This window comes from Balaenoptera physalus, assembly GCF_965194825.1.
Source record: "Balaenoptera physalus genome assembly, chromosome: 6".
NCBI lineage: Eukaryota > Metazoa > Chordata > Mammalia > Artiodactyla > Balaenopteridae > Balaenoptera > Balaenoptera physalus.
Window position 1 is genome coordinate 104,103,490 of NC_138885.1, and position 18,822 is coordinate 104,122,311.

Genomic DNA, 18,822 nt, shown 5'->3' on the forward strand with positions numbered 1-18,822 from the left:
GAATTTCTGGAGTGTTGAACATGTGCCCCAACAGAGCCAGTCAACAAAGACTGGATGACTCATTCGTTCAAGGCATTTAAACATCACCTGTTTAATCTTTAACGAAACAGGCAGACTTCTTTGACCCCACACAACAAAGAATATAGACTTTATTGAATTACTTCAGGAAAATCACTAAAAACAGCAACAACAAACAGGAGCAACAACAAACCCTGGAGAGGAGGAAATCTCATTTATAGACTTTCCACATTGTACTATTTAAAATGTCAGGTTTTCAAAAATGACAAAAAATTGAAAGCATGAAATAAAGCTGGACAAGATGCTGCAGAATCTGTAAATATGTTAAATAACAAGTTGGAATGAAAATTGCAGAGGGAATTAAGATAATCAGCTGACTTTAAAAAGATTATCCTGGATTATCCAGGAGGGTCCAATGTAATCACAAGCCTCCTTGAAATGTGAAAGAGGCAGGCAGAAGGGTCAGAGAAAGAGCAATGTGACGCCATGTGTCGTGAGAAAGAGCTGCTCGCCTGGAGACACCAGAAAGAACCAGCCCTTTTGATATCTTGACTTCAGCCCAGTGACACTTGTTGCAGAATTTTGGCCTCCAGAATTAGAAAATAATAAATTCATCTATTTTATTTCCACTGTTTGTGGTCATTCGTTACAGCAGCAAAAAGTAAATACACATATCTTGTACTACCACTGTTAAATTTATTCCTAAGTATTTTAATCTTTTTGATGCTATTGTAAGTGAAAATGTTTTCTTAATTTAATTTTCAGATTGTTCAGTCCTAAGGTACAGAAATACAGTTGATTATTGTATATTGATCTTGTATCAGTATACAATCTCATTTATTAATTTTAATATTTTTAGTAGATTTCTTAGAATATTCCCTATATTTTATCTTGGCATGTTATCTCTGAGGATAGTGTTCCTTTTCCAGTATAGATACCTTCTACTTCTTTTTCTTATCTAATTATTCACCTAAAGCCTCTAGAACAGTGTTGAATATGCATGGTAAGAGGAGATGTCTTTGTCTTATTTCTGATCTTAGGGAGAAAGTTTTCCATCTTTCATCACTAAGTATGTTAGCTGTGAATTTTGTGTAGATGTATTTGTCAGGTTGAGGAAGTTCCCTTCTGTTCCCAATTTGTTGAGTGTGTTTCTCACAAAAGGGTGTTGGATTTCATTAAATGCTTTTTATGCCACTATTGAAATGACTATATAGTTTTTGTCCTTTATTTTATCAATATAGCGTTTTACATTGATTGACTTTTGTATGTTGAATCAACTTTCCATTCCTGGAATAAATACTAGTTGGTCATGGTATATAACGCCTTTTAAAAAAATTGGTTTATAACATTATATAAGCTTCATGTGTACAAATTATATTTTGACTTCTGTATACTCTACAGTGTGCTCACCATCAAAAGTCATTTTCATCCGTCAACAGTTGACCCCTTTACCTATCTCGCCCTTCCTTCACTTCTCTTCCCCTCTGGTAACACTACTCTGTTTTGTATCTATATGTTTGTTTTTGTTTAGTTTGTTTATTTATTTAGTTTATTTAATATGCCACATACAAGTAAAATGATATTGTATTTCTCTGACTTATTTCACTTAGCATAATACCCTCAAGGTCCATCCATGTTGCCTCAAATGGCAAGATTTCACATTTTTATGGCTGAGAAGAGTTCCATTGTATGTATATACCACATCTTCTTACCCATTCATCCCATCAGTGGACGCTTAGGTTGTTTCCATATCTTGGCTATTATAAATAATGCTGCAATGAAAATAGGGGTGGATATATCTTTTTGAGTTAATGTTTTCATATTCTTCAGATAAATACTCAAAAGTGGAATAGTTGGATCATATGGTAGTTCTACTCTTAATTTTTTGAGGAATCCTCATACTGTTTTCCATAGTGGCTGCACAAATTTACATTCCGTCTGACAGTGTATGAGGTTTCCTTTTTCTCCATATCATCTCCAACAGTTGTTATTTCTTGACTTTTTGGAAACCCTTTTAATATGTTGCTGGATTCAGTTTGCTTGTTTTTGTTGAGGATGTTTGCATGTATATTCACAAGAGATATAGATTATAGTTTTCTTGTGATGTCTTTGCCTGGTTTGGGAATCACTGCAATACTGGCTTCACTGAATGAGTTGGGAAGTTTCCCTCTTATATTTTTTGGAAGAATTTATAAAGGATTAGTGTTAATTCTTTAAATATTTGGCAAAATTCATCAGTGAAGCCATCTGGTTCTAGCCTTTTCTTTGTGGAATACTTTTTATTACTAATTCAATTAGAGGATTTTTTTTTCATTTCACCTAGATTATCTAATTTGTTGCCATATTGTTGCCATATTTATTACAGTGTTGTTCATAGCTTCCTGTATCATCATTTTTAATTCTGTAAATTTGGTAGTGATGTCCCTTTCTTCTTTTTTTTTTTTTTATTGAAGTATAGTTGATTTACTGGTATGTTGTGTTAGTTTCTGGTATACAACAAAATGATTATACACATGTTCTTTTTCATATTCTTTTCCATTATGCTTTATTACAGGATACTGAATATAGTTCCCTATGCTATACAGCAGGACCTTGTTGTTTATTTTATATATAGTAATTTGTATCTGCTAATCCCAAACTCCTATTTATCCCTCCCCTACCCCCTTTCCCTTTGGTAACGTTTGTTTTCTAGGTCTGTGAATCTGTTTCTTTTTTGTAAATAAGTTCATTTGTAATATATTTTAGATTCCACATAAAAATGATATCATATGGTATTTGTGTTTCTCTTCTGACTCACTGCACTTATATGATAATCTCTAAGTCATCCATGTTGCTGCAAATGGCATTATTTCATTCTTTTTTAGGGTTGTGTAGTATTCCATTATATAGATATCACATCATCTTTATCTGTTCACCTGCTGATGGACATTTAGGTTGCTCCATGTCTTGGCTATTGTAAATAGTGCTGCTGTGAACATTGGGGTGCATGTATCTTTACAAATTAGAGTTTTCTCTGGATATATGTCCGGAAGTGGGATTCTTGGATCCTATCACAACTCTATTTTTAGTTTTTTAAGGAACCTCCATACAGTTTTCCCTAGTGGCTGCACCAATTTACATTCCCACCGATAGTGTAGGAGGGTTCCCTTTTCTCCACACCCTCTCCAGAATTTGTTATTTGTAGACTTTTTAATGATGGCCATTCTGACTGCTGTTAGGTGATACCTCATTGTAGTCTTTTTTTTTTTAATTTACTTTTTATTTTTGGCTGCATTGGGTCTTTGTTGCTGTGCGTGGGCTTTCTCTACTTGCGGTGAGCGGGGGCTACTCTTCATTACGGTGTGCAGGCTTCTCATTGTGGTGGCTTCTCTTGTTGCAGAGCACGGGCTCTAGGCACACAGGCTTCAGTAGTTGTGGCACACGGGCTCAGTAGTTGTGGCTTGCTGGCTCTAGAGCACAGGCTCAGTAGTTGTGGCGCATGGACTTAGTTGCTCCGCAGCATGTGGGATCCTCCTGGACCAGGGCTCAAACCCGTGTCCCCTGCATTGGCAGGCAGATTCTTAACCACTGTGCCACCAGGGAAGTCCCCTCATTGTAGTCTTGATTTACATTTCTCTAATAATTAGTGATGTTGAGCATCTTTTCATGTGCCTGTTGGCCATCTGTAAATCTTCTTTGGAGAAATATCTATTTAGGTCTTCTGCCCATTTTTTATTGTGTTGTTTGTTTTTTTGTCATTGAGTTTTATGAACTCTTTGTATATTTTGGAAATTAAGCTCTTGCTGGTCGCATTGTTTGCAAGTATTTTCTCCCATTCCATAGGTTTCCTTTTCATTTTATGGTTTCCTTTGATGTGCAAAAGCTTGTAAGTTTGATTAGGTTCCATTTGTTTATTTTTGCCTTTATTTCTATTGCCTTGGGAGAGTGACCTAAGAAAACATGGCTATGATTTATGTCACAGAATGTTTTGCCAATGTTCTCTTATAGGAGTTTTATGGTGCCATGTCTTATATTTAACTCTTTAAGCCATTTTGAGTTTATATTTGTGTATGGTGTGAGGGAGTGTGTAGCTTCATTGATTTACATGCAGCTGTCCAACTTTCTCAACATCACCTGCTGAAGAGACAGTGTTTTCTCCACTGTGTATTCTGGCCTCCTTTGTCAAAGATTAATTGACCATAGGTGTGTGGGTTTATTTCTGGGCTCTCTATTGTGTTCCATTAAACCATGTGACTGTTCTTATGCCAATACCATGCTGTTTGATTACTATAGCTTTGTAATATTGTCTGAATTCTAGGAGGGTTATGCTGCTAGCTTTGTTCTTTTTCCTAAGGATTTCTTTGGCAATTCTGGGTGTTTTGTGGTTCCATATAAATTTTAGGATTATTTGTTCTAGTTCTGTGAGAAATGTCATGGGAAATTTGATAGGGATTGCATTAAATCTGTAGATTAATTTGGGTACTATGGCTATTTTAACAATATTAATTCTTCCAATCCAAAAGCATGGAATATGTTTCCATTTCTTAGAATCATCTTTAATTTATCAATGTTTTATAGTTCTCAGCATATAAGTCTTTCACCTCCTTGTTCAGGTTTATTCCTAAGTATTTTATTTTTTGGATGCAATTTTAAAAGGGATTTTTTTTTTTTCACTTTACATTTCTGATATTTCATTATTTGTGTAAAGAAATACAACCAATTTCTGTATGTTAATCTTGTATCCTGCTACTTTGCTGGATTCGTTTATCAGTTCTAGTAGTTTTTGTGTGGAGTCTTTAGGGTTTTCTTTATATAGTATCATGTCATCTGCATATAATGACAATTTTTCCCATTTCCTTCCAATTTGAATACCTTTTATTTCTCTTCTTGTCTGATTGTTATGGCTAGGACTTCCAATACTGTGTTGAATAGAAGTGGTGAGAGTGGGCATCCTTGTCTTGTTCCAGATTATAGTGGGAAGGATTTCAGCTTTCTACCATTGAGTATTATGTTGGCTGTGTGTTTGTCATACATAGCTTTTATTATGTTGAGATATGTTTTTTCTATATCCATTTTGGTAAGTTTTTAATCATGAATGGGTGTTGAATTTTATCAAATGCTTTTTCTGCATATATTGAGACGATCTTATGTTTTTTGTCTTTTCTTTTGTTGATCAGTGTATCACATTGATTAATTTGTGTATTTTGAACCATCCTTGCAACCCTGGGGTGAATCCAACTTGATCGTGGTGTATGATCTTTATTTATGTATTGTTGGATTGGCTGGCTAGAAATTTTTTGCATCTATATTCATCAAAGATATTGGCCTATAATTTTCTTTTCTGGTAGTGTCTTTGTCTGGTTATGGTATTAAGATGATGGCTTCATAGTATGATTTCAGGAGTGTTGCCTCCTCTTCAAACATTTGGAAGAGTTTGAGAAAAATCAGTTTAAGTTCTTCTTTGTATGTTTGGTAGAATTCCCCAGTAGAGCCATCTGGTCCTGAACTTTTGTTTTCAGGAAGTCTTTTTTTGTTTTTTGTTTTGTTTGTTTGTTTAATTACAGATTCTATTTCACTTCTAGTGATCAGTCTGTTCAAATTATCTATTTTTCTTGATTCAGTTTTGGTGGGCTGTATGTTTCTGAAACTTGTCCATTTCCTCTAGGTTGTCCAATTTGTTGACATATAATGGTTCATAGTATTCTATTATGTTTTTTTGTATTTCTGCAGTATCCATTGTTATTTCTCCTCTTTCATTTATTATATTGTTTACTTGGGTCCTCTCTCTCTTTTCTTCTTGGTGAGCCTAGCCAGAGGTTTGTCTACTTTGTTTACCCTTTCAACGAACCAGCTCTTGGTTTTATTGATTTTTCTATTTTTTTAATCTCTATTTTATTTATTTCCTCTTTGATCTTTATTATTTCCTTCCTTCAGCTGACTTTAGGTTTTGTTTGTTCTTCTTTTTCTAATTCTTTTAGGTGGTAGGTTAGGTTGTTTGAGATTTTTCTTGTTTTTTGAGGATGGCCAGTATCTCTATGAACTTACCTCTAAGGCCTGCTTTTGCTTCATGCTGTAGATTTTATATGGTTGTGTTTTCATTGTCATTTGTCTCAAAGTATTTCTTAATTTCCTCTTTGATTTTATCATTGACTCATTGGTTTTTTAGTAGCATATTGTTTAATCTCCATGGAATCTTTTTTTCTTGTTTCTCTTTCCATAGTTGATTTCTAGTTTCATGGTGTTGTGGTCAGAAAAGATAACTGAAATAATTTCTATCCTCTTAAATCTGTCAAGGTTTGTTTTGTGTTCTAGTATGCAATCTATCTTAGAGAATATTCCATGTGCACTTGAAAAGAATATGTATTCTGGTCTTGGGGGATGTAATGTCCTGAAAATATCAATTAAATATAACTGTTATATTTAGTATCTCTGTTGCCTTATTGATTTTTTGTCTGGAAGATCTGTTCATTGATGTCAGTGACATATTGAAGTCTCCGACTATTATTGTATTCCCACCAATTTCTCCCTTTATGTCTGTTAATATTTGCTTCTTTTTTGTTTGTTTTTTTTTTTTTTTTTTGTATTTAGGTGCCCCTATATTGGATTCATACATGTTAATGAGCGTAATATCCTCTTCTTGTATTGATCCTTTTATCATTATATAGTATCCTTATTTATCTTTCTTTATGGCCTGTGTTTTAAAGTCTATTTTGTCTCATATGAGTATTGCTACCCCCACTTTCTTGTCATTTCTGTTTGCATGAAATATTTTTTTCCAACCCTCACTTTCAATGAATGTGTGTCCTTTGCCCTAAAGTGAGTCTCATATAGGCAGCACATTGTAAGCTCTTGTTTTATTATCCATTCTACCACTCTATGTCTTTTGATTGGAGCATTTAGTACATGGACATTTATAGTAATTATTGATAGATATGTATTTATTGCCATTTTAATCCTTGTTTTCCAGTTGATTTTGTATTTCTTCTTCCTTTTACTTTTTGTTTTTCCTTTCGTGTTTTGATGGTTTTCTTCTTTATTACACTTGAGTTTTTTTTTTTTTTAATCTATTGTATGCTTTTTATATGTGGTTACCCTGTTTTTCAAGTATGTTAAGCCATTACTATATCTACTTGCTTTAGACTGGTAGTCATATAGACTCAAACACATTCTAAAAAAAATCTACATTTTCTTCCTCCTCTCCCCCACATTTTATCATTTTGATGTCTTGTTTTACATCTTCATGTTTATCCTTTTGCTCTTCATTGTAGTTATCATAGCTTTCACAATTTTTTTTTTTTTTGCAAATCTGTGTACTGGCTTGTTTAAGTGATTTACTTTTCAATTTTGGATTTTTCTTTCCTATAGATTCTTGCTTCTTTTCTATTTAGATAAGACCTTTCAATATTTCTTTTAGGATCTGTTTAGTATTGCTGTATTCTTTTAGTTTTTGCTTGTATGAGAAATTATTTCTCCCTCCTTCTGTTCTAAGTGATAATCTTGCTGGGTAGAGTATCCTGGGTTGCAAGTTTTTCCCTTTTGGGACTTTGAATATATCTTGCCACTCCCTTCTGGCCAGAAACATTTCTGTAGGGAAATCAGCTGATAGCCTTATGGGGATTCCCTTGTAATTCAATCTTTGTTTTTCTCTTGCTGCCTCTGGAATCCTCTCTTCATCTTTTAATTTCACCATGTTAATTATAATGTCTTGGTGTAGGTCTGTTTTGGTTCATCTTTTTTTGGAACCCTCTGTGCTTCCTGTACCTGGATATCTGTTTCCTTCTTTAGGTTTGGGAAGTTTTCAGCCATAATTTCTTCAAACACATTTTTGATCCCCTTTTCTCTTTCTTCTCCTTCTGGGGTCCCTATTATGTGTGGATTGGCACACTTTATATTATTCCATAGGTCTCATATATTGCTTTCATTTTTTTTTCATTTTTCTTTCTGTCTGCTGTTCTTATTGGGTGATTTCCATTATTCTATCTTCAGGATCACTTATTTGTTCTTCTGCATTATTCAGTTTTCTGTTTATTGCCTTTAGCTCAGCTTTTGTTCCAGCAAATGAGTTTTCTAAATTTGATTGGCTCCTCTTTATAGTTTCTAGTTCCTTTTTACAGTAATCTACATATTTCTATCGATAGCCTTTCTTAATTCCTTCAGTATTTTTATTACCTCTTTTTTGACCTTGGGGCCCTAGTAAACTGGAGAGGTCTGTTTCATTGTTCTTTTAGGGGAATTCTCTTGATCTTTTAATTGGGAGTTTCCCCTGCTTCTTCATTTTACTTATATTTCTCTGACTCTATGAGTTGAGAATAAGGTTATCTACTGTTGCCTTGAAGGGGTATTTTTATGTGAGAGTGTCCCTATGTAGCATGCATAAGTCTAATATTTTTAGTGTGAGGGCTGTTTTCAGTATGGATGCCTGCCATGTCTTTCCTCAATGTGTGCTGGCCTTTATCCCCCTGATCAGGGGGTGTGATTGGTATTGTGATAACCAGAACCTGCACTGGATGTTGAACTGGGCCTCCTCTTTGCTCTGTGGTTGTCACAGCCCTGTTGCGGGCAGGATCTGTTCCCAGTTGTTGGAGTAGAATCCCCCACATCTGTTTCTGAGCTGTGGTGTGAGGTGGGCAGGACTGGAGCATTTCTGCTGAGAGAGCCACTGAGTATTCCTCTGCAGGAGCTGTTCACCTGGAATTCTGTGGTGTCGCCTGCCACCTGTTATGCATGCTCACAAAGTACACTTTTGTTGGCACTGCCCTTGGCCTGCCTCAACCGTGAGACAGGCAGTCGGCCTGAGTGTCCCTAAGGTGCTGTGCTGACAAAGCCCCCAGTGCAGATCCATTGGCACATTGGCTGAAGTCAGGCACCAGGACAGCTATAGTCACGCATTTGGACCCATCTTGGGAGCTACAGAATCAGCTGATACACTGGCCCTGCCTCACTGTGTCCCAGCTGGCAAAGCCCACAGCTGCTAACACCAGACCTGCCCCAGTCAGGGCAGTACTCTGCTCAGATGTGCTGCAGGCACTGAGATTTCAAAGCTGCTAGCAGTGGCATAAATCCTTGGATCGCATAGACGCCCGGACAGTGCTCAGATTTCAGCCCCTGCTCCATGTGTGGACCACCAGCTGGCACTTGCACACTCCCAGAGCTCGTAGAGGTGGAGCTGCCTCCCCTGTGAGTGTGCCAAGAGTAAGGCTGCTTTGGCAGGGCCCCTCCCTTCGTCACATGGTAACAGTGGGGCTTCTGTGGTGCACTCAGGCTCTGTCCTTTGTACACCCCTGTTGTGGTTTGGGCCATACTCCGGCAACTTCAGGCTGTCTCCACACAGCCAACCCCAGTCCTCTTCTCAGGTCTGTCAGCTGAAGCCTGACTTTCAGCCTCTAGTCCCCACGTGCACTGGAAGATGCAGGTCTTGGGCTCGCCAGTGCAGGGAGGTGGCCAGGACCATCTGTGCTGGTGTCTCTTGGTACTGCCTGCCTCAGTCTGGCTGCTGTACTCGCTGATCTCCCAGCCAGTGAGGGGGCTTCCCGGGGTGAGGAAACCTTTCCTCTTTCACAGCTCCCTCCCAGGGGCACAGGCCCAGTCCCAATTCCTTTTTTTGTTTTTTCATCCTACTGAGTTATGTGGTAATCTTTCTTACAACTTTAGTTGTATGAGATCTTCTGCCTGTGTTCAGTAGGTATTCTGTGAGAATTGTTCCACATGTAGATGTATTTTCATGTATTCGTAGGAGGAGGTGGGCTCCCTTTTCTTCTATTCTGCCATGTTGATCCCTTTTTTCATTTTTGATTTTAATAATTTGGGTCTTCTCTCCTTTTCTTTTGATTTATTTATTGATTGATTGATTCCCCCCTGTTCTCTAAGGTGGTTTTAGTGGGGTTTTCCAGGCTCTTTTCTTTTTGAGTACTTCTTAATGCTGCTGTTTTTTGTTTTTTGTTTTCTTTTGGCTGCGTTGCCTCTTCATTGTTGCACATGAGCTTTTTCTTGTTGTGGCGAGCGGGGGCTACTCTTCGTTGCAGGGTATGGGCTTCTCATTGCGGTGGCTTCTTTTGTTGTGGAGCACGGGCTCTAGGCACATGGGCTTCAGTAGTTGCAGCACACGGACCCCAGAGTGTGCAGGCTTCAGTAGTTGTAGTGCGTGGGCACAGTAGTTGTGGTGTGTGGGCTCTAGGTTGTGCAGGCTCCAGTAGTTGTGGCATGTGAGCTCAGTAGTTGTGGCTCGAGGGCTCTAGCGTGCAGGCTCAGTAGTTGTGGCACACGAACTTAATTGCTCCACGGCATGTGGGATCTTCCCAGACCAGGGATCGAACCCACATCCCCTGCATTGGCAGGTGAATTCTTAACCACTGCGCCACCAGGGAAGTCCCTTCTCTCCTTTTCTATTGATCAGTTAGGCCAAAATTTGTCAGTTTTATTGTTCTTTTCAAAGAACCAACTTTTATTATTGATTTTCTGTATATTTTTAAAAATCCTCTATTTCATTTATTTCCACTATAATATATATTATTTTATTCCTTCTGCTTGCTTTGGATTTAGTTTTCTCTTTTTCTCCTTTCTTAATGTGAAAGGTTACGTTATCATTGTAATCTTTATTATTTTTAATGTACCATTTACAGCTATGCATTTCCTTCTAAGCAATGCTGTAGAAACATTCCATAAGTTTTGGAATGCTGTATTTTTGTTCCCAAAACAAAATAAAACAATTTTTTCTTTCCATTAAATACAACATGAACTGTAGGTTGAATTAAACGTCTTTTTTATTGTTTACCTTTGTTATCAAGGTTTATTTTAATATCAGATGTTTAAGCAACTCTGGTTAGTTGGTGATATCATTTACTGCTGGTATTGTTGCAGCAATATGTTCAGTACATTCTTGAGTTTGTTTTTTGATTCACCTTTTAGTAATTATTGGATTCCCTTCAAGCATGGATCCATAGGATTTCTTAATTTACTGATTCTTGATAAACCCATTTTCTTATTTTAAATAAAAAATGTTGAATCTAATCTTTGTATCTAATTCAAGGCATTAAATCTTTTATTGAGGTATGGTTGAATTACAGTATTATGTAAATTTCAGGTGTACAGCATAGTGATTCACAATTTTAAAAGATTATACTCCATTTATAGTTATAATAAAATATTGGCTGTATTCCCCATGCTGTATAACATATCCTTGTAGCTTATTTATTTTATACATAGTTTGTACCTCTGAATCCTCCCTCCTATCTTGCCCCTCCCCGCTTCCTTCTCCTCACTGGTAACGACTAGTTTGTTTTCTGTATCTGTGGGTCTTTCTTTTTTGTTATATTCACTAGTTTGTTTTATTTTTTAGATTCCATATATAAATTATAGCATATAGTATTTGTTTTTCTCTGTCTGACTTATTTCACTAAGCATAATACCCTCCAAGTCCCTCCATGTTGTTGCACATGGCAAAATTTCATTCTTTTTTATGGCTGAGTAGTAGTCCATTGAACATATATACCACATCTTCTTTATCCATTCATCTCTTGATGGACACTTAGGTTGTTTCCATGTCTTGGCTATGGTACACTTATAATAGTCATTTTTATTCACATTATTTTAATAATTAATTTTTCTGATTTATCTTTTTTGTTTTCTCTTTCTGACCCTGCTCTTAAACATATATTTGATTTCCCAGACCTATCATCTATATGTGTGCATGCGCACAGGAGGTTTTCAATGATATTTAATAGATATTATGAATTATTTAACTAGGTCTGATAATAGTCTGGATTTTATTTTGGCATCTCAAACTACTGAAGTATTAGTTATTCTTTAAAGATTAATAGGACATATTGTCGAATATACATATGATAAACATATGCCAGTTATGTGATCTGTGTAACCTAGCTAAGGAATTAAGCAATCTGACTTTTATGCCCATGTGTTTTTTTTAATTTAAAAAATTGAAGTATAGTTGACATACAGTATTGTGTTAGTTTCAGGTGTACAAGATAGTAATTCAACATTTATATACATTACAAATTGATTATCACATTGTCTAGTGACTACCTGTCACCATACAAAATTATTACAGTATTATTGCCAAGTCTGTCATCTATTTTTATCATCTTCATCTAATTCATCTCTTTACCCTCCTCTAAGTTAGGTGCAAAGTTAAAAGTTATGATTTTTTACTTTACTAATTGACATTTATAAAATAACTTACATATGTTTGTAGCCCCTTTGCAGATTTTAATTAGATAATGATGTTTTCCCTTGCTCCATGGAAGAGCCATGTAGTTATAGTTCTTTTAATGTCTGTAAACAATTAGGCACTGCACACATAACCCCATTTAGGGTTGTTCTGTGTATCCCCCTGAAGAGCTAGGAAGTAGCTTCTGCTTTCTTTCTCCAGGTCTCTGATTCACATCCATGTCTGCCACCTGCCACCTGCCACAGCCAGTGTTAGGGCACACCCTTGAAGAGCTTTAATTCGACTCATATTTTAATAGCTTGTTTCATTTGCATAGAGCTGTCATTGTACGAAATCCTGTTGTTTTTACCAGACACCAAGATTTGATTCCAATCTGACTTGTTGCATGGCAGGAAAATATTCAGTTTTCACATAAATAATATATTTAGGTCATGGATTCATACTCGACAGGCTTGACAGAATATGGTAGTTCACATCCACATTTTTTTTCCAACTTGGGGTATAAGAGTGAGATCACTTGGAAGGGACATTCTTGGTACAGCCACTCCAATCTCCCTTGGGTCTTCAGCTAGCTGCTGATGCAGGTTCAGGAAACTGTGACACTCGCCTTACCTGACCAACCTAAGAAGCTGTCAGTGGCCTTACTGTTATAAAACACTTCTGGATGAGTGAGCCATAAGTGGTACATATCCAATTAGCAGAAAACATTTGATCACATGGGACTGATACATTAAACTTAAAATACACATTCTATATATATAAAAATCATTTATAGTTTTGAATTCCTTTCCTGAGTGGGGTTTATCATTCTGTATCCCATTTTTACAAATACCCCTATGTCTGGGTTGCATTACATGATCCTCATTTCAGATATTTCCCACTGTACCACTGCTTTCTCTGACTTCATAGATGCTAAGTTGTTTGATGCTAAGTTGTCTTGAACATTTTGGAAGTATGATGCAGCAGTTTTCTAGATATTTATCCTTTCTTTGTTAGTGAATGGATTTCAGAGGGAGTTACTTTCTCTGATTCTTTAAAATTATCCTCTTCTTCTTTTAGCATCATTTCGAGGATCTTCTGGTTTAATGAAAAAACCAAGATGAAATAATTCAATTGAAAACTGGTCTAAGTGTGCTGACTTTCCAGTTATTTTGCATGACCTTTTCAAAAAGAAACTTTAAGACTCTGTGAGCTTTTTCTTTTCTTAGTCCTTTCCCCAAAGGAAGGTCAGCTTCTGAGGTTTTGTGACCCATTCAAATCTAGAGGGAGCTCCCACTGGGTATTCTGCTTATACTTTAGACACTTGATCCCAAAAACACTCCTTGCTGCAGTGACCTTCTGTATTATGAACTCTAGTCCCATAAATTCCCCTCTGTTCCATAAGGAGGTTTCAGTGGGGTTTTTTCCAGGCTCTTTTTTTTTTTTTTTTTTTTTGAGTACTTCTTAAGGCTGCTGTTTTTCTTTCTTTCTTTCTTTTTTTTTTTCTGGCTGTGTTGGGTCTTCATTGTTGCTCACAAGCTTTTTCTAGTTGTGGCAAGTGGGGGTTACTTTTCGTTGTGGTGTGTAGGCTTCTCATTGCAGTGGCTTCTCTTGTTGCGGAGCACAGGCCCTAGAGTGTGCAGGCTTCAGTACTTGTGGTGCACAGGCTTAGTTGCTCCGTGGCATGTGGGATCTTCCCGGACCAGGGATCGAACTCGTGTCCTCTGCATCAGCAGGTGGATTCTTAACCACTGTGCCACCAGGGTAGTCCCAATGCTGCTGTTTTTAAAACTACAAACCAGATCTTTATGCATTCTTCTAGCTAATTTGGTGTGTAACGTATTTAGCAGACATTCCTTGAGATCTTGGGCATCTGATGACAAGTTTCTTAGTTTCAGGATTAGAGCATTTGTTCTTTGTTTTCATTTTTTCCTGGTCATTCTTACAAACTCTGGGTGGGGGAGTTAGTAGCTTGTGTCCATATCATCATCTTACTCAGAAGCCTGTGTTTATTTTTAATAGATGATTAAAATTGACCTTTCAGGTAATTTTCATTCTCGAGTTTTTATATAAGCAAATTTTGCCCTAAGACTATTTCTATAGGCAAGAAGTTTCTCAGGTCAAATAGATGCTGTCAAAATAATGACTCCAGGAACTGTTAAATGTCATGAGGAACTAACATTTTGCCTCTAGTTAAACCAAAAATCATTCAACTGTATCTAAGCTGTAAAGAAATATTAGCTTGTGTGACCTAACCTTGCTGATTGATGCCCTGATTAAATTACAGAGGAAACCTTGGCAAGTTAGTGCAGATCTTAGAAAATTCCGTTGCTTTACAAATAAAGCTCACAATTCTCATCTCAGGAAGGCATTATAATATATATGAAAGCATTTTAACTGAGAGGATGTAACGTTGAAAGACACATCAAGCCCTCAGGTAGAGAGTTGTCATTCTGGATCGACAATGTGTTTTGATGTAAATGTGCACCAGGTCCACATTCATATGAGCAAACTGGCTCATGGAATGGCTCTTCCATTTATTTTCAACTCTCTTCAAAGACTGTATCAAATACTCAGCACAATCATAGGGTGATAATAGCCATCATAAAAATCATGACATGACAGCAGCAGGCTTTCATACCTAAGTATTGCTACTGATAGCAAAGTAAGCAGTATAAAGGTATTAAGAATATGTTAAATATACCATTGTTTTAATTTTGTTAGCATCTTATCAGAGAGAATCAAACTTTACCTCTTAAATACAATTCACTGACAGATGAAAAACAATGGCAAAGGCTAAAGCAAATATAACTTATGGAGGACCACTTAGAAGAAGGTGAGGCTAAAGGTAAAATAACCAGATAGACTAATGAAATAGTCCAGGTGAAAACTGAGCAAGCCCTCCTATCCTTTTTCAATCTGGACTCTTCAAGGGAATTAAACACTAGAGAAAATTGAGTGATACTTTTTCAATTCTCTAATTCTGGATTTCTGAATGTGTAAGAGATAAATAAATATAGTATATTCAATGGGTGTATTATGGCATTAGGGCTTAAGTCTCTTGCTAGACCCCTGATTGAGAAAGGCTAAGGCCCAGTGAGTGGTAATAGAACAAAAACTTGATTTATAAAGATATATGAGATAGACACAATAAGAATAACTTTCCTATCAGAATTGGGAAAAATTGAACATTTAATATGGCCCCAGATTTTTAACTTGAAAAACTGGGCGTCTGAGATAAAGAATATAGGTCAAGGAATACATTTATGGAAACTTTTATAACTTCATTTTGGGTTTATTTAGTTTGAAATGTCTTTAGGGTATTTAGGTAAAGATATGTAGTATGTGAATCTGAATCTCAGGAGATTTCAGCTAGTGTGTGAGTTATCTACTGCCACAATAATGTTGCATAATAAAACATCCCAAATATGTTTAGCTTTTAATACAAGAATTATTTCTCCAGCTCATAATTTTGTAGGTCATCAGTAAAGATTGGGCTTATCTGGGAAGATCTGATTTCACCTGGGCTCTTTCATATATCTGTTTTCAGGCCAAGCCGCTGTGTATTTCACCTTCTGGTAGTGTCATTGGAGTGCCTTCAAAATCTTCCACATGTCTCATCCTCTACATGTTTCTCACATTCCTCCCACAGGGTAGGCTGGATGTTTTCTCACAAAGAGGCTCAGGCACAAAGACAAGCAAGCTCAACTATGCAAGAGAACCAACAGACTTGTGCATATTATCTTGAGGACTAGGCTTGAATGGACATAACATAATTTCCTTCTCATTCTATTGGCCAAAGCCCAGAGTGAAAGAGGGTGGGGACTACAAAGTGTCAAGGTCAAAGGCTTGGATACAGGAAGAGGTGAAGAATTGAATCCATTTTTGCATTCTATCATTTCATATGGATGGAGTGACTGTGCATCCAGGTTTGCCCAGAAAAGTCCCAGTGTATTCCTGTTACCTTTATAGAACTATTAATAGCACACCCCCTTACTCTAAAAATTGCTCCAATTTGAGTGATAAATTATACGGAAGGCCTACATTGTGGGGGTTGATTAGGAATAGATGAACTAATTGGAGCAGAATGTTCAATGGGAGGAGAAGAGACTCTTGATTTATGATTAGAGTCCATGAAGGAGGTGCCAGGGAGCAGGAAATGAGCCAGGACAGAATGGATCTGAGGAAGCCAGGAAAAAAAGAGATGCATGAAACAGGGTAAATGAGAAGGTCAGCACCACCAAAGTGTGAGATAAGATATGGAGTGAATATGTCCATTGCATTTGACAACTTAGAAGTCTTTGGAACACAGTGAAGAGGGTTCAGAAGAGTGATTGAAGTGGATTAAAGAGTAGACTCTCTTCTTGCTCTCATGCTGATTTAACATTGAAACTTTTTGTTTGTCTGTTCTGGGCCTTAGATTTAAAACAAGAGGGACTGGGCTCTGAGGAATAATGTCCTTAGAGTGCTACCATTCTCAGGGTCTGAAAACTAAATACCAACTCCAGACTAAAACCATGTGTGCAAGAACAAAGACCTATAGCTTATATTTCTTCCATATCTATCATTTTGACACTAAATAAAAATGGGTCTGATGTGTATTCATTAGGAAATATTCTCATTTTATTTTATTATGACTGTAAATTTATTTTTTCTCTGTATTTGATGTCTTTGGTTGACAGAAAACTCAATAAGACCTACTGTAGTTATATTAAATATTAACCAGGACATTAGTTTAAAACATTGGGGAAGCTGTGATAGCTCAGCCTGATACGAAACCCTTACTGAGGCTATTAAAAGAAGACACCTTTAAGGCTTGTCAAGATATTTTTGACAGTTGTCCTAATTTTAATGATGCAAATACGATTATACCAACAACCCCAGTAGAGAGTTTACTTTAAAAATCTTTGCAGATTTGACATTGTGTGAAAGTTTCCAACTACAGGCAGGTGCAGCCTTAATGGCAGTAAATGACATTAACTTTTTTGAATAACAAAACCCTGCATTTCAAGTTTAGGAACATTGCTTTCAGTAATTTGAAACTTCAAGGATAACTAATTGACTAACACATAAAAGGACAGAAAATCTGACTAGTATTTACTTTGAAACAGAAAAGAAAAAAAGAAAACAAAAGGCAGAGAAGAAACTCACAATCTTTATGTAGTTGAATCTTTTTCTTGGCTGCTTCTTACGTTTTGCAAACCTATTTTGTGTGAGTGGACATCAAATCCCTTTGGGATTCTCAATTTCATTAATTTTATCAATAAAAATAGCCTTCTTGTGGAGAAAGGAATAAATCACATATAAATAAAATTCAAGAGATTACACCAGGAGCAGAGCTTTTACCTTGACTAATCCAATAGCTTTGGCCAAATATCTCAATGTCAGAAGCATTGTAAGTATTCTACAAGGTATGTCTGGCAAAGAGAAATCAATAACAAAGTATTGGATTTGATTAAAATGTTTACTTTTCCCCTCCACCCTTCTCCTTACAAAGATAAATAGCCCTTTCCCATACTAATATGATCTCTGTTATAGTTATTGGCTGGCCTTGTTTCTTGTCATAGTACCCCAGGCCTTAGAACTCATTTCTGAATCATGTACTTTTCTGCCTCTCCATAATTTCAGTGTTGGGGTTTGTGCTCTGATGTCATGGCATGTGCCACTAAGCTTATTAATAGACTTTAAGGAGATTTTACAAACCTCATTTATACAAATTATTTATTTTGATTCTGACAACTTTTTAATGCATTTTATAATTTTTATAAAAGAGGCAACATGCTTAGCAAGATAATTCAGATCGAGTTTGCTCAGCTTAAATGTAGTTAAGTCTTCTCAATCATTTTGCTCATCAAAGGCTCTTGGATATCATAGAAAATTACAGAAAACTGATCATGATATTTATCTAGCACCTCAAGGCCTTTACATAGTCTCTTTTTTCTGCTTGAAATATGCACTAGACTCTCTCCCCCAGACCCCCTCATCGTTTACATAGCTAACTCTTAATTTGTTTTCAGGGCTAAGTATCTTAGTCAGTTTAGTTCTGCTATAACAAATTACCATAGACTGGGTGGCTTAAACAACAAACATTTATTTCTTAGTCTGGAGATCTTAGTCTAAGATCAAGGTGCTGGTAGATAGGATGTCAGGTGAGAGCCTACTTCCTGATTTGCAGATGGCCATCTTCTCATTGTATCCCCACATGGTAGCAAAGAAGAAGCAAGCTATGTTCTGTCTCTTCTTATAAAGGCACTGTTTCCATTCATGAGGGCTCCAACCTCACAACCTACTTACCTACCAAAGGCTCCATCTCCAACTACAATCACATAAGGGGTTAGGATTTCAACATATGAATCTTTGGTGGGGGTGGGGACTCAAACAGTCAGTCTGTAGCACCAAGTTTCAAAGTCACTATTAAGGGCATTCCCTGATCCTCCCAGATTAGTATAATTTCCCAGATATAGTTTTTCACGTAATATCTCCTTATCAGCATTCATCACACAAGACATTTTTTTAAAAGAATACCTGTGTTCTCTGCTGGATTGTGAACTCTGGGATAGTAGGGCTGGGAATCATACTGCTCACTTCTATATTCCCAACATTTTGTGGCACTAAAAAATATTTGCCATCATACTAATGTTATAGTTGCTATTTTAAGACCT

At 36.6% G+C, this 18,822-nt stretch overlaps 1 protein-coding gene across 2 annotated transcripts in view; it reads left to right on the forward strand.

Moving 5' to 3' along the window:
- The window catches only part of SPAG16 (sperm associated antigen 16), a gene marked incomplete at its 3' end in the record, with an annotated part of 901,411 nt that overhangs the window by 430,454 nt on the left and 452,135 nt on the right, over window positions 1-18,822 (forward strand). The window lies entirely within an intron of this gene.